This window comes from Phacochoerus africanus, chromosome 4, assembly GCF_016906955.1.
Source record: "Phacochoerus africanus isolate WHEZ1 chromosome 4, ROS_Pafr_v1, whole genome shotgun sequence".
NCBI classification, from domain to species: Eukaryota; Metazoa; Chordata; class Mammalia; order Artiodactyla; family Suidae; genus Phacochoerus; species Phacochoerus africanus.
In genome coordinates, this window is record NC_062547.1 from 136,301,941 (window position 1) to 136,315,246 (window position 13,306).

The following is a 13,306-nucleotide window of genomic DNA, read 5'->3' on the forward strand; positions in this document are numbered from 1 at the left end:
GGAGAGAATTCAGTATCCTACATAAAAGCCTGCCTGCACTGCCTGGGAGGCTGAACCCTTGTCCTGGCCCTGCCCTCCACCTGGATCAGCTCCAAACCACTCCCTGTCTGTCTCTGCAGCATCCACCCCACCATGCGTCTTCAGAAAAGGGAACTCGCATACATGGCAGGTGGGAAGGCAAACTGGGGCAGCCACTGTGCAAAAGAGAATGGAGATTCCTCCCAAAAATTAAGACTCAAACGACCATATAATAATCTAGCCATTCCACTTCACGGTCTTTATCCAAAGAATATGAAAATACTAATTTGCAAAGATAAGTGCATGCCCATGCTCGCTGCAGCATTACTGACAATAGTCGAGACATGGAAATCAACCAATGAATGCATAACAAAGATACGGTGCATGTACGTATTCATGTGTGTGTGCATACGACACAACCATAAAAAAAAAAAAAGATGAAATGTGGCCATTTATGACAACATGGATGGACCGTGAGGGTATTATGCTAAATGAAATAAAGCAGACGGAGAAGACGATACCCTAAGATTTTGCTCATAGGTGGAATATTAAAAAAACAAAATAAATGAACAAACCAAAACAAACCCACAGATACAGAGAATACAGCAGTGGTTACCACAGGGAAAAGAGGGGGGGGGGGGGAGACTGGGAAAGGGATCAAGTACATGGTGATGGATGGAAACTCAGATTCTGGGTGGTGGACACATGTAGAAACACAAGGCTGTACACATGAAACACAGAATTTTTTTTTTTTTTGTCTTTTCTAGGCCCACACTTGTGGCATATGGAGGTTCCCAGGCTAGGGGTTGAATCGGAGCTGTAGCCATCAGCCTACACCAGAGCCACAGCAACGCCAGATCCAAGCCACGTCTGCAACCTACACCACACCGCACGGCAACGCCAGATCCTTAACCCACTGAGCAAGGCCAGGGATCGAACCTGCAACCTCATGGTTCCTAGTCAGATTTGTTAACCACTGAGCCACAACTGGAACTCCGAAACATAGAATGTTATAAACAAGTGTTACCTCAATAAAAAATTAAAGGGACCGGGGGGGGGGGGTGGCTAGGCAGCACAGCCCCTGGAGGCTGAGCACAAAGCACGCCCTGTGTAGATGGAAATCAGAAGGCTGCCTGGGGAAGCCAGGACCCCAGACCTCTACCCAGGGGAGGGCTCCAAGGCAGAGCCTGGGAACGAGGTTCCCAAGGACACACGGGGCATGAGGAATGGGCAGGGCCGGGCAGAGCAGACCTGCCGAGAGTCACCGATGACTTCGAGCTGGGCTTGTAAGTCACACCAGAAGACAGGAATTGCTGCTTGCCCTCCAAGGCCTGTCAGCCTCCCTACCCAGCCATTCCTTGGCTGACCTTGAACAGATTATGCAAGCCCCACTCCAGCGGAGGAATGAAAATCCAGCCCATACTGGAGGCTCGGAGGGGAGAGAGAGCCGATCGCCCAGCAGCCCAGCCTTGCATAACCTCCACCTTGGGGGACACATCCTCCCTGACTCATCAGCTGCGTGGCAGCGACAGCGGCTCTGCTCCCAGGGCCCCTCCACGCCTACAAACACACTTACTCCCGAATCATACCCTGAACCCTAAGCAGCCCAGAGCTTGCAAACATTTACCCAAAATACGGGAGGGACTGCACATATGAAGATGCCAAGGCCTGGCACACAGTAGGTATCCAATATAAATGCCTGTTTAATGAGTAACTGGGCACTGAGCATTAAGGCATTTTTACAGCAGGAAAAAAAAAAGGAAACTTAGTATCTGACAATAGGGAGTTAAGTAAACAATGTGACCAGTGGGCAAGAGCGCCCTCTACAGGAACACTGCTGAAGCACCAGGGACAGTGCACAAAGAGCGTGTGCCACCCCTACAGTGGGAGCTGAACTTTAGCGGAAGAGACAAGTGCCTTCAGAAGCAAGACCTGTCACTTTTTAATTTTTTTATTTATTTGGTTTTTTTTGTCTTTTTGTCATTACAGGGCCGCACCCATGGCAATAGGGAGGTTCCCAGGCTAGGGGTCCAATCGGAGCTGTAGCTACTGGCCTACACCACAGCCACAGCAACACCAGATCCGAGTGGCATCTGCAACCTATACCACAGCTCACGGCAACGCCAGCTCCTTAACCCACTGAGTGAGGCCAGGGATCGGACCTGCAACCTCATGGTTTCTAGTCGGATTTGTTTCTGATGCGCCACAACGGGGACTCCGAGAGCTGTCACTTCTGACCTCAGAACCAAGCATGGGTTTTATTCAAAGGGCCTCTGGGAGCCACAGTAGAGAGACTGACACCTCTGTGTTTGGGAAGCTCACTCGCCCCACAGTCACAAAAATGTCAATGACATTATCTACTGATAGTGTGGAAAATGATCACGCTCATTCACATCAAGTAGGAGTATCACCTGCAGTGCCACCTCTGAGAAACCCCTTCTCGGGCAGTGCCTAAGAGGACATGCAGAATTCTAGTGGCAGTTCTACTGCTAGGAACCCACCTACAGTGGTAGCCAAGGCACCCAGAGATGTGTATACAAGGATGCTCACTGCAGGGTTATCTGTAACACAAAACTCATAAACAACCTCAATGCCCATCAACAAGAAAACAAATGAATAAAAATGAAGGTTCTTTTTTTTTTGGCCTTCTGTCTTTTTAGGGCCGCACCCTCGGCATATGGAGGTTCCCAGGCTAAGGGTCAAATCAGAGCTGTAGCTGCCAGCCTATACCACAGCCACAACAATGTGGGATCCGAGCCTTGTCAGCAATCTACACCTCAGCTCATGGCAACCCACCGAGCGAGGCCAGGGATGGAACCCCCATCCACATGGATACGAGGCGGGTTCGTTAACCACTGAGCCACAATGGAAACGCCAAAATTAAGGTTCTTGCAAAGGAGTCGCATGTGGCAATCAAAAAGAAAGGGGTGGATTTCTACTCGGGAGCACAGAAAGCTATCTACAATATCATTCAATGAGAAAAGCAAGCCTCAGAAAATGAATAATTCCAGGTAACTGGAGGAAAACCTTTTTACACACTCCTCTTTATATGCTCTGTATTTGTGAATGGATAGAAAAGTACATGCAAGGGAAGGATACAAGCTAATCTGCAAACTGTGGCTGCGCTGGAGTTGCTTCTAGAAAGAGTGAAATTAAAACAGGATTTTCATCTTTTATTCCACTTAATCACTGAAGTTGTTTGTGTATTTGATTCTTTTTTTTTTGGGGGGGGGCTGCACCCAAGGCACATGAAAGTTCCCCAGCCAGGGGTCAACCAGCACCACAGCAGTGACCCAAGCCACAGCAGTGACAACACCAGATCCTTAACGCACTGAGCCACCAGGAAACTCTGATCTTTTTTTTTTGTCTTTTTTTTTTTTAAGGGCCACACTCACAGCATGTGGAGGTTCCCAGATGAGGGGTCGAATTGGAGCTGTAACTGCCAGCCTATGCCACAGGCATAGCAATGCCAAATCCAAGCCGCATCTGTGACCTACACCACAGCTCACGGCAACGCCGGATCCTTAACCCACTGCATAAGGACAGAGATTGAACCTGAATCCTCATGGATACTAGTTGGGATCATTAACCACTGAGCCACTACGGGAACTCCTTTTTTTTTTTTTTAAGGACAGAAAATTAAAAACTTAACCAATGTGTCCAAAATTGAGCCATGTTGCATTTACCATGATACAAGTCATAGGCTACACAGCGGCAGCAGCAGAGGTGTCAGAGGAAAAGCCCCTTGGAAGGTGTCTATACTGGTTCCAAGGACAGATTCAAACCACACTGAGGTGGTTAATAGATAAGACTGGAGGGGGAGGGGGCGAGCGGCACATTCTACCCCCCAGGGGATCACTGGTGGCTCTGGCCACCCTGCCCAGAAGGGTGCATCTTCAGGGTGCACAAAAATCGCCAGAGGCACTTATCTACAAGCCTCCCTCCCCCCTGTCTCACACACAAGCAGGGCAGCCCTGACACCCACCAGAATCCCTGCTTTGAACTACACTCTTTGCTCTGCAGCAGCCCCCTCGGAAGGACCCAGGCAGGGAAGCCTGGGCGCCCCAGGGAACCAACCACCACGGCCAGGGCTGACAGAGAACAGGGCTGACCGGCTCCCGGGCCCAGGCAGGAACAACTGAGAGGAAACGTCTTCGGAACACAGGTTCAAGGGCAAGGGGATAAAAGGGCTGGGACCTAGACAGCAAGAGCCACGCTGGCTGGGCATCTCTCCACCCATCTGAGTAAGCAGGGCACATGGAAGGGGCTATGAACCCAGCAGAGGATCTAGCCCCTGCCAGCCTTGGGCAGGTGTGTGACTCGGAACAAGCCACTTATCACCTGTGCTCCCAGGGTCTCAATTTGCCCATCTCTATAATGGGGCTGACAATGCTGCCTTTCCATCGCCACAGTTGCAAGGACTGAGTAAGGCAAACAGAGCATGCAGAAAGCCCGGCACCGGGTGAGTTCGCCAAAAATGGCAGCGTAAGCACAACCCATTCCTCTAGACGGCCTTTCTTTGCCCCTGCAGATCCACGTTCCTCCTCCATCCGGCCTATGCCCCCAAGAGCTGATCATTACGGACCGTCATCAATGGACTATGGGTTGTGGCTCAGCGGAAAACACATCTGACTAGCATCCATGAGGACACAGGTTCGATCCCTGGCCTCTCTCAATGGGTTAAGGATTTGATGTTGCCATGAGCTGTGAGGTAGGTCGTAGATGCAGCTCGGATCTGGCGTTGCTCTGGCTATAGCCAGTGGCTACAGCTCCAATGTGCCCCCTAGCCTGGGAACCTCCATATACTGAGGGTTCGGCCCTAAAAAGACAAAAAAAATCAATGGGCTATGGGTTGGTTCAGCCAAAAGGAGGCACCAGCAGAAGATGGGAGAGTAAAGGTGGGGTATTCACGCCCCAGGCTCCCTTCCTGCTGGGCCTCAGGGGCAGAGACAACTTTCCCCTACCCCAGGCCACGGTTCCCACCAAAGGACACCTTCCTGGTGCCCAAGGACCCCCTCGTCAGGTCCCCCATACTGTGCCCACACTTTTGCAAATGATCCCTTCATCCTGCTCTTGAATTACCCCATGTGCATGTACAGCTGATTCCCGCAAGGACGCGAGGACGCGGGCCCACACAGCAATCAGCTCCATCGCCATCACCATCCTGGCTCGCCCTCAGGAAGGGAGAAGCGGAGGAAAGCCTTTGGCTCTGTCTGCTATTTCTTTTCTCTCTCTCTTTTTTTTCTTTTGTCTTTTTGCCATTTCTTGGGCTGCTCCTGTCGCATATGGAGGTTCCCAGGCTAGGGGTCCAATTGGAGCTGTAGCCGCCAGCCTACGCCAGAGCCACAGCAACTTTGCAGGATCCGAGCCACGTCTGTGATCTACACCACAGCTCACAGCAACACCGGGTCCTTCACCCACTGAGCGAGGCCAGGGATCGAACCCGCAACCTCATGGTTCCTAGTCAGATTCGTTAACCACTGCGCCACGACGGGAACTCCTCTGTCTGCTCTTTCTACCACCACTCCAGGCAGTCTGTGAGAGCAGAACTGGGCCATCCTCTCAGAGGCGCATCAGACCAGCGGAGGATTAGAGAGCTAGCAACTCCTCCCGAAATGTGAGGACCAGGAAAAGCAATTTCCCCAGCAGGAGGCCAGAGCTGTTCTGAAAACCAACATGTGAGGCCAAGAGCATCAGGAGCCTCCCTGCCCACCCCCCCACACACACCTTCTCCCCCTCCCCTCCCAAGAGGCAGCCCAGGAAAAGAGCCCCCGGCTGGGGTCTCCAGGATGCTGGCAAAGCCAATGCTCTGGCTCTGGTATCGGTGCTCCCCGTGCAGCTGTGCCCCCTCCCCCCTTCCAGGAGCGACTCACACGGGGCAGCCAGGCTTTCCAGGCGTTGCTTCTATTTTAAAACACGGGCACAGCTTTTCGCAAGCCTCAAGAGAATATCGCTGTCTGAGGGGTACCCCGCCCACCCACCCACCCACCCAGCAGAGGAGGAGACCTGGGCTGGCAGGCAGCACGACGAGGTCTGGGTCCCAGGCGCACCTAGGCTTCCTGCCTGACCTTCGCACCTCAAATGCCCTGGAGCCTCGCTGCCAGGCTTGACTTGGGGGGGGGGGGGTAAAATCAACGGTGCTTAGGCAGCCTCGGGAGTCCAGCAGACCCGAGTTCCAATCCTCCGCCACCACTCTCTCTGTGGTCTTGAGCAAGTCACCACCTATCTGCCTCTCACTGTCTTTCAGCACCGCTACAGGGCAAGGGTACCTGACTCAGCATCATTGTGAGGACGGAATTCGCTTGCTAGTATAAAGCACTTAGTACCATGGCTGGTACCCAGTAAATAAGCAACACACACAAGGAGAGCATGCATTACAGGTTTTCATTCCACACACTTCTTGTTATAATCACAGCTGCTGTGCGGATGCCAGAAGGTCATTCGGAATCACAGAGTTCAGAGTCCTCCCCAGCCCTAACGAGGTATTGTTCAGCTGAATACTGTCCAGCCAGGTCCTGGAAGAATGCCTCCCACTGCATCCCAGGGAAAACCGACACTTCTCCTGATAAACACGGTGCTACACTTTTTGCCACGCAGAGGGTGACTCAATGCGCGCCGTTCACTGACAGCTAACCTACACCCCGCCACATACACACTCCGATCGGTGCAAAAGAGCAACACCTGCCCTCTGAAGAGCAAATGCTACCCTTCAAAAGGCGCTCACATCTGCCAGCTCCTTGCAGTGGCCCCGTGGAGGGGCCACCACAGGGTGAAACCATCAGCGCTGGAGCTGGCCAGCCCAGGCCCCGAACCCCAACCCCACTTCCGCTGGGATGGGGACCTCGCCTCTCTGAGCTCAAGCCTTGGACCGGGACCATGGAAACAACAGTACTGCTCTTGCAGGGCTGGGAGGATGCTGGAGTCAGCGGCACTGTACATACGGCAAGCCCCGAGGAGCTTGGCCTCAATAAAGAAGGACCATGATGACAATGATGACACGCTCAGATGGAGAAACAGACACAAGAAGGTCGACGGACCCATGCGAGACCCACCCGGGTCCTATCAGAGCTGGGCGGTGAGTGCGCGACCTGCTCCCTGGGACTCTCCCGGCCCAGTTCTGGAAAAAGGGCTAAGATGCCCACTCACTGCCACCCCTCTGAGGGAGCAAACGGAGACATGGAGGACCATGCCCAGAGCCAGCTGACGAGTCCTCTGATGACCTTCCCTCAGTAGTGACCACAGAGAAGGACAAGGCCACCCTACATATGTTGAGGGGCCACCTACGGGCTTGGGCTGGCTCTCAGCCACATGTGCCTCTCTCTCGCCAAAGATGTCACACCTTGAGAAAGCCCATCGAGGGCTAAGTGGACATCGGGAGCATCTCACCAGTAAAGGTCGGGGCTGAATGTCCCCCAAGACCACCAGCTGGGAGATGCCCAATGGGGCCAGAGGCCCACAGGCAACCGCTCACTATCTGGTCCTCCTGAGCCCCTCTGTCTACAAGGAGCCCCTGCCTACAGAATAGCAGAAGTAAACTAATCAACTGAGCACATGCCCGGGGTCAAGCCCTTCTGCAACGAGTCCAGTAGAAGCCATTGGCTCACTCACCTTCGGGGAGGGGAGAAAGGCACCAGGCCCGAGGGCTTTAGAAGAATCCCATGCACCAATGTCACCCTCCCCTGCAAACCCAGAAACACCCGTTCAACGAGTTTCCCAAAGGACTCGGAAAGTCACGGAAATGAAGATAACACGTCTAAAGCAGTTATTTCAAATTGGAAAGCAGCTGGGCCTCTCCCTGCTCTGGGGCTGTCCACACCATCACAGCTCTTTAATTATTTGTGGCTCTCTGCTGGGCAAGGCTATTTTCTGGAAGTGAGTGAGATGTGTCTCCCTCAAAACGGGTGTTCAAGATCAAGAGACTACAAGCTGGGAGTTCCCGTTGTGGCGCAGTGGAAGCGAATCCGACTAGGAACCATGAGGTCACAGGTTCGATCCCCAGCCTTGCTCAGTGGGTCAGGGATCCGGCATTGCCGTGAGCTGTGGTGTAGGTCGCTGACATAGCTCTGATCCAGAGTTGCTGTGGCTGTGGTGTAGACCAGCAGCTGTAGCTCTGATACGACCCCTAGCCTGGGAACCTCCATAAGCCTCAGGTGCAGCCCCCAAATCAAAAAACAAAAAACAAAGAGACTACAGTTTGGGCCTACAGCCACTACACAGGCTCATTCAATAATCCCACACAAATACTTAATGAGCACCTACTCTAAGCCACACTCTGGAGTGCCACAAAAAAAAAAAAAAAAAACTATTCTTCTGTCAAAAAGGGTGAATTGACTCTTGGATAAAAAGCAGGAGTACAGGAGTTCCCATCATGACTCAGTGGTTAACAAATCCAACTAAGAACCATGAGGTTGCGGGTTCGATCCCTGGCCTTGGTCAGTGGGTTAAGGATCTGGCATTGCCGTGAGCTGTGGTGTAGGTTGCAGACTAGGCTCGGATCCCACGTTGCAGACGTGGCTCAGATCCCACGTTGCTGTGGCCCTGGCATAGGCTGGCGGCTATAGCTCCTATTAGACCCCTAGCCTGGGAACCTCCATATGCCGCTAGTGCAGCCCTAGCAAAGACCAAAAAAAAAAAAAAAAAAAAAGCAGGAGTACCTTCACCTATACAGATCTTTCTCAAGCACCTACTGTGTGCCAGGTGGCACCACCCCAGGCACTGAAAACAAAGCTGTATAGGGCTTAAGCCTGATCTGTAGGAACTCGGTCCAGAGCTGGGGGGGGAAGGCAGACCCTGGGCAGTGTGCCCTGGTCCTGGCAACAGCATGTTAGACAAAGAGGAAGCTCATTCCCTTTCTTCTCTGGAGAGGGGAGGCTGGGAGGGGGGTGGGCCTCAAGAGGAACAGGCCTAGGCTTAGCCCGGGTCTGTCCCTACATTCACCTTCCTGCTCCGGCCTGACTTTGTCTGTCTGTAAAACTTAAAGGCTATTGATGAATGACCCTGAAAGTTACTCAATGCCCAGCACACAAATGCTTAATAATAATGTTTAAAATAACGGGGGCTACCTTTATTGAACCCCTTCCAGAGCACCACGTGGAACAAAACAGTCTGTAAGGATGGGCTAGAAGCTCCCAAAAAGCCTCAAGGGTAAGTGTCAAGGTTTCTACCCAGGCCTTCTCCATGCCAGGCACTGTTCTGAACGTCTGAAGTTAACTCATTTTATTCGCCCCAAAAACCCAATGAAGAAGTAGAATTGCTCCCATTCTACAGATGAAAAAACTGAGGCTTGGTATCTTCCCAGCTGTGACCTTGGACAAGTCACAAGGGGTGCGGGCCTCAAATCCAAAGTGCTAGAAGTCAGTTTCAAGAATGCACCGCTGCATTTGGTGAATGAATGAGCCACCTAATCAGAAAGGAAGCCCTGCTAAAGCCACATCGCTCCCCGCAGGAGCTCCTTTTCCAAGGCCTGACCTCCTGCCCAGGCCCTCGTCCCGGCCGGGTCCCTGCGGCCTAAGTCGACTGCCTGCCTCCCGTTCCTCCCGGAAGGCGTTGGCACGCGCGGACAGCGCCGGGCGCCAGCTGCTCCGGGCGTGGACCAGACAGGGCGCGCAAGGGCTGGGGGCGCGGGGCCACAGTCGTCACGTGAGCTCATCCCCGCGGCGCCAATGTGGCCCACACAGGTCCCTGAGCCCGGCCCCGCGAGCGTAGGTGGCGGGCGGATCCCTGCCCTATCCGCGCTGGCGGGATCGAGGGCCAGAGGGCGCCTCCGGGGAAGGTCACCTAGACCTGCAGCCGGCGGGCCTCCACGCGGCGACGCGGGCCCTTCCACCCGCAGCTCCCCGCGGACTCTGGTCCCCAGCCGCAGGCGGCTCCGGATGTCCGGGCCTCTGGCTCCCCCGCCCGGGTCCGCTCACCGCCCGCCCGCCTGCCCCGCGCGGCCTGCTCTGTCCGCCGCTGACCCGCCAGGCCCGCGAGGGCCGCTCCCGGCTCCGGCCCCGGCCCAGCCCTGGAGCCCTCGCCGTGGCCGGCTCTCCGCCCCATCTCCTCCTACCTCCCCAAGAGCCGGCCTGCGGCCCGGGGCGCAGGCAGAGCCCGGGTCCCTCTGCGCGGCGCCTACCTCCGAAGCGGTGGCAGTGGGCTCCGCGGCGACTACGGCGGGGGCTGCAGCGTGAGCAACCGAGCCAGTGGCGGGGCCGAGGGCGGGGCTGCGCGGACCGCGGCGGCGCAGCCCCGCCCCGCCCCGGCGCGCCCGGCCACGCGAGCTCCGCCTCCCGGGCTCTCCCGGGACACCAGCTCTGCCCCGTCGGGGTCCGCTGCCTCCCCTTGAGCCGTACTCTGATCATTCTGGGCCCCTGGGTACCCGGGCGGACGCGTGTGATACGGGCGGGTGCCGGCCCGCGGCAGTGCCTGTGCCTGCGCGCGCCCGGGCCGACGTGTTCAAGAGTGTGTGCGTGCGCAGGGACACGCGTGTCGCCGCCCGCGTGGGCTGTCCTTGCTGGAAATCCGGCCCGGTTGAAGCATTCGGGAAGGGAGGGATCTTCCGGTTAGCTGAGCGGTGGCTGAGGTCCCCTGTGCTAATAGAAGACACGCAGGGTCCTGGGCCTCCTACTCGGCCTAAGGGCTGGAAAACAACCCCCCTCCCCCGGGAATTGATGTGGCGGGTGTCGCTGGACCAAGGCCTGGCCAAGGTGGATGCGGTGACCGCCCCCCCCCCACCCCGGTTCCCTCGGCAAAGCCCACTCGGGGTGTTAAATCGCGCTCTGAACCCCTGGGGACATGACCAGGCCCAGCTGGGGGACTGGGCATCCGAGGCAGCGCGAATATATAGAGTAGCTCCCATGAAAGTTGCTCCTCGGCTCCCACCTCCTGACGCAACGCTTCCGGCGCCTTTGACCCTCCCTCTTGCCCCCCTTAGCACGCTTAGCTGCAGATCTCCTCGGGGACCAGGAACGAAATTCCAAGAATATTCTCTGTGCGCGGAGGATGCAGTCAAGATGAGCAGTTTTCCCCTGTAGCAAAGCTACTAGAGCTGCCATTTTTGGAGCACTGGAGAAGTGAAAAAAGTAAATTGCATGTTGCAAGAACGTCCCCTGCTGGACCTCACAGTGCGTGGACCAGACCAGGTCCTCTCGGGGAACCCGCGTCCAGCCTCCTCACCTTGGTTAAAGAATGCAGACTCCTCGCTGGGCCTATGCGGCCCACCCCTATCAGACTTCAAGAATTAATGAATTCATGGCTGGATGAAGATTCTGCACATCCTTTGCCTTTAGCCACAGGCTTGAGGCATCTGCCTCTAGGGCCCCTTTAGAGGAGGTACCAGCTTATAGAATCGGGACACTTGCTCACAACCTGCTGTGGCACAAATTAAAGCAATGGACAACTGGGCATGCAGAGAGGCAATCAGGACAGGCTCCTGGAAAGAGGTGGCAACTTCCATAAGAAAGTGGTGGCTGATGTTCCAGTGGGTGCAGAGCGTTAAGAAAGAAGGAAGCTTATGGATGGGAGGGGTGCAGACTGGGTACCCTGGCTCCTGTAGGTGCTCAGGGCTGACTAAAAATGTGAGGAGGAGCCCCTGGACCCCTTGGAGTCCTGAAGAGTGGAGAACCAATGCCAAAACTCTCGAAGGCCCATGACCTGTTCCATGACTGATGGGGACTGTGGGCTTCCCAACCTGGCCATCCCCACCCCCACATAAAGGCACCAGCCCACTCCTGGAGAGGGTCAGGCAGGGAGAGCCACTCAATCACCCACCAGCGCAGTGAGGCAGAGTTTGGGAGGACAGAACCTCAGGGAGGCGGAACAGGCCCTCGGGGAGGCAGGCAGGACCAGGTGGTGCTCCAAGAAGACACAGCTTCAGAAACCTCACACGAGCTAGGAGCAGATGTCCACCCTGGGTCAGTAAAGCCCAGGCCTGACACTTGAATCAAACGTCCAGGATGCTCCTTCCCCTCTAGCGCCTCCCTGTCAACCCCCCTTTCAGGACCTTCAGCTTGGGTATAGGTCCCCATGCCCCACCTGCTCCAGGTCCCTTCTGGGGATCCCTTAAGTACTATTTTCCTATGAATCACCTGAGTGCCCTTTGAATCACTTCCTGGCTGTGTGACCTTAAGCAAGAGGCCTACCCTCTCAGCTGCAATTTCATTGTATTGTTGGGAGTTTAAAATGGAACACCGACAAGTAAGCACTGGGAAAACAGTGAAGAAAACAAATAGGATGAGGCAGGGCTCAGGCCTGACTGCTGACCCCACCCCACTGCAGCCCTTGGGGAAGAGAGCTGAGCCAAAGCAGCCAGTCCTCCCTGCAAGGCTTAGCACACAAAGTACCAGCCACACCACCTCTAGCCCCGCCCTCAGCCCCGCCTCCACTCCCTCTGCCACAGCTAATTGGGCTGGAGGTGGGCACCTGACCCAAGACCAGCCAATCAGCCCCACTCTTGCACATTCGAACTCCAAGAAATCCTTGTCAGGTATAATTGTTTTACTTTGCAGGAGTGACCCTGCTCTTCCTCTGCTCAGTTCCCTGACTCCAGGGGGCTGTCCTTGGGGGTGACGCTGTAGCTCGGGCTGACCAATCAGAGCACAGCACCCCCCCTAGCTACAGGGATGGACCAATGAGACCCTGTCAGGCTTTCCGGAGCTATAAAGTCTGTCCCTAAAAATGAAGATAGCCCACAAAAGAGAGTCAGAAACCGGGTCCTGGGGACTTTTGGCTCTGGGATCTAGCCCTGCCTCTGACTACCTCCTGTGGTTTCCAGCCACCTGAGATGAAGAATTCCCATTTTGTTTAGTCCAGTGTGGATTAGGGTTTCTTCCAAGTTCTAACTCAGTTCTTCCATCAATCAGAACAGTGTACAACATCCAAGGAAGAAGTTTTGTTTTGTTTTAATATTTATGCGACTTCAGGGTCCCCCCCTTTGGTTCTTTTTAATATTTCTCAAATACTTTTTATTGAGGATATACTGCCTTTAAACTTTTTAATTTTTAACAAAGCCAAATGACGTTAATTAGGAGAGACTGTTTAAAGTGATACAATCAGAGATAACAATGAGGCAATGAGTAATACAAATCATAAACCTGCTCCCTTTGACCTGTTCCTGGGAACCTATGCTAATGCAATAATCCCAGGTATGGGGCATGCCAGCTTCAGAAAGCTGTATTGCAGCCCAGAATGCAACCAGAATGCATGGTTGCCAGCATGTGCAAATTGAAGCACATCCCCTCAGTGGAGGGTTCAAATCCTTGAGGAAAGGTTACAAAGACTTCCTCCGAGGAGATAGTTCTCTGCCAGTGCT

General features: G+C 54.5%; 1 protein-coding gene across 3 annotated transcripts in view; it reads right to left on the bottom strand.

Annotated features, from left to right (window-relative positions):
- VDAC1 (voltage dependent anion channel 1) overlaps positions 1–10,233 on the bottom strand; it is a 33,079-nt gene extending 22,846 nt beyond the window's left edge. The window contains exon 1 of one of the 3 annotated variants that reach the window (XM_047778625.1): positions 10,133–10,233. The gene's annotated coding sequence lies outside the window, so the exon portion shown is untranslated. Of the gene's footprint in view, positions 1–10,066 lie in introns of all 3 variants that reach the window. The other 2 variants (XM_047778626.1, XM_047778627.1) reach the window with 2 other exon arrangements.
- Between the last annotated feature and the right edge of the window lie 3,073 nt (positions 10,234–13,306).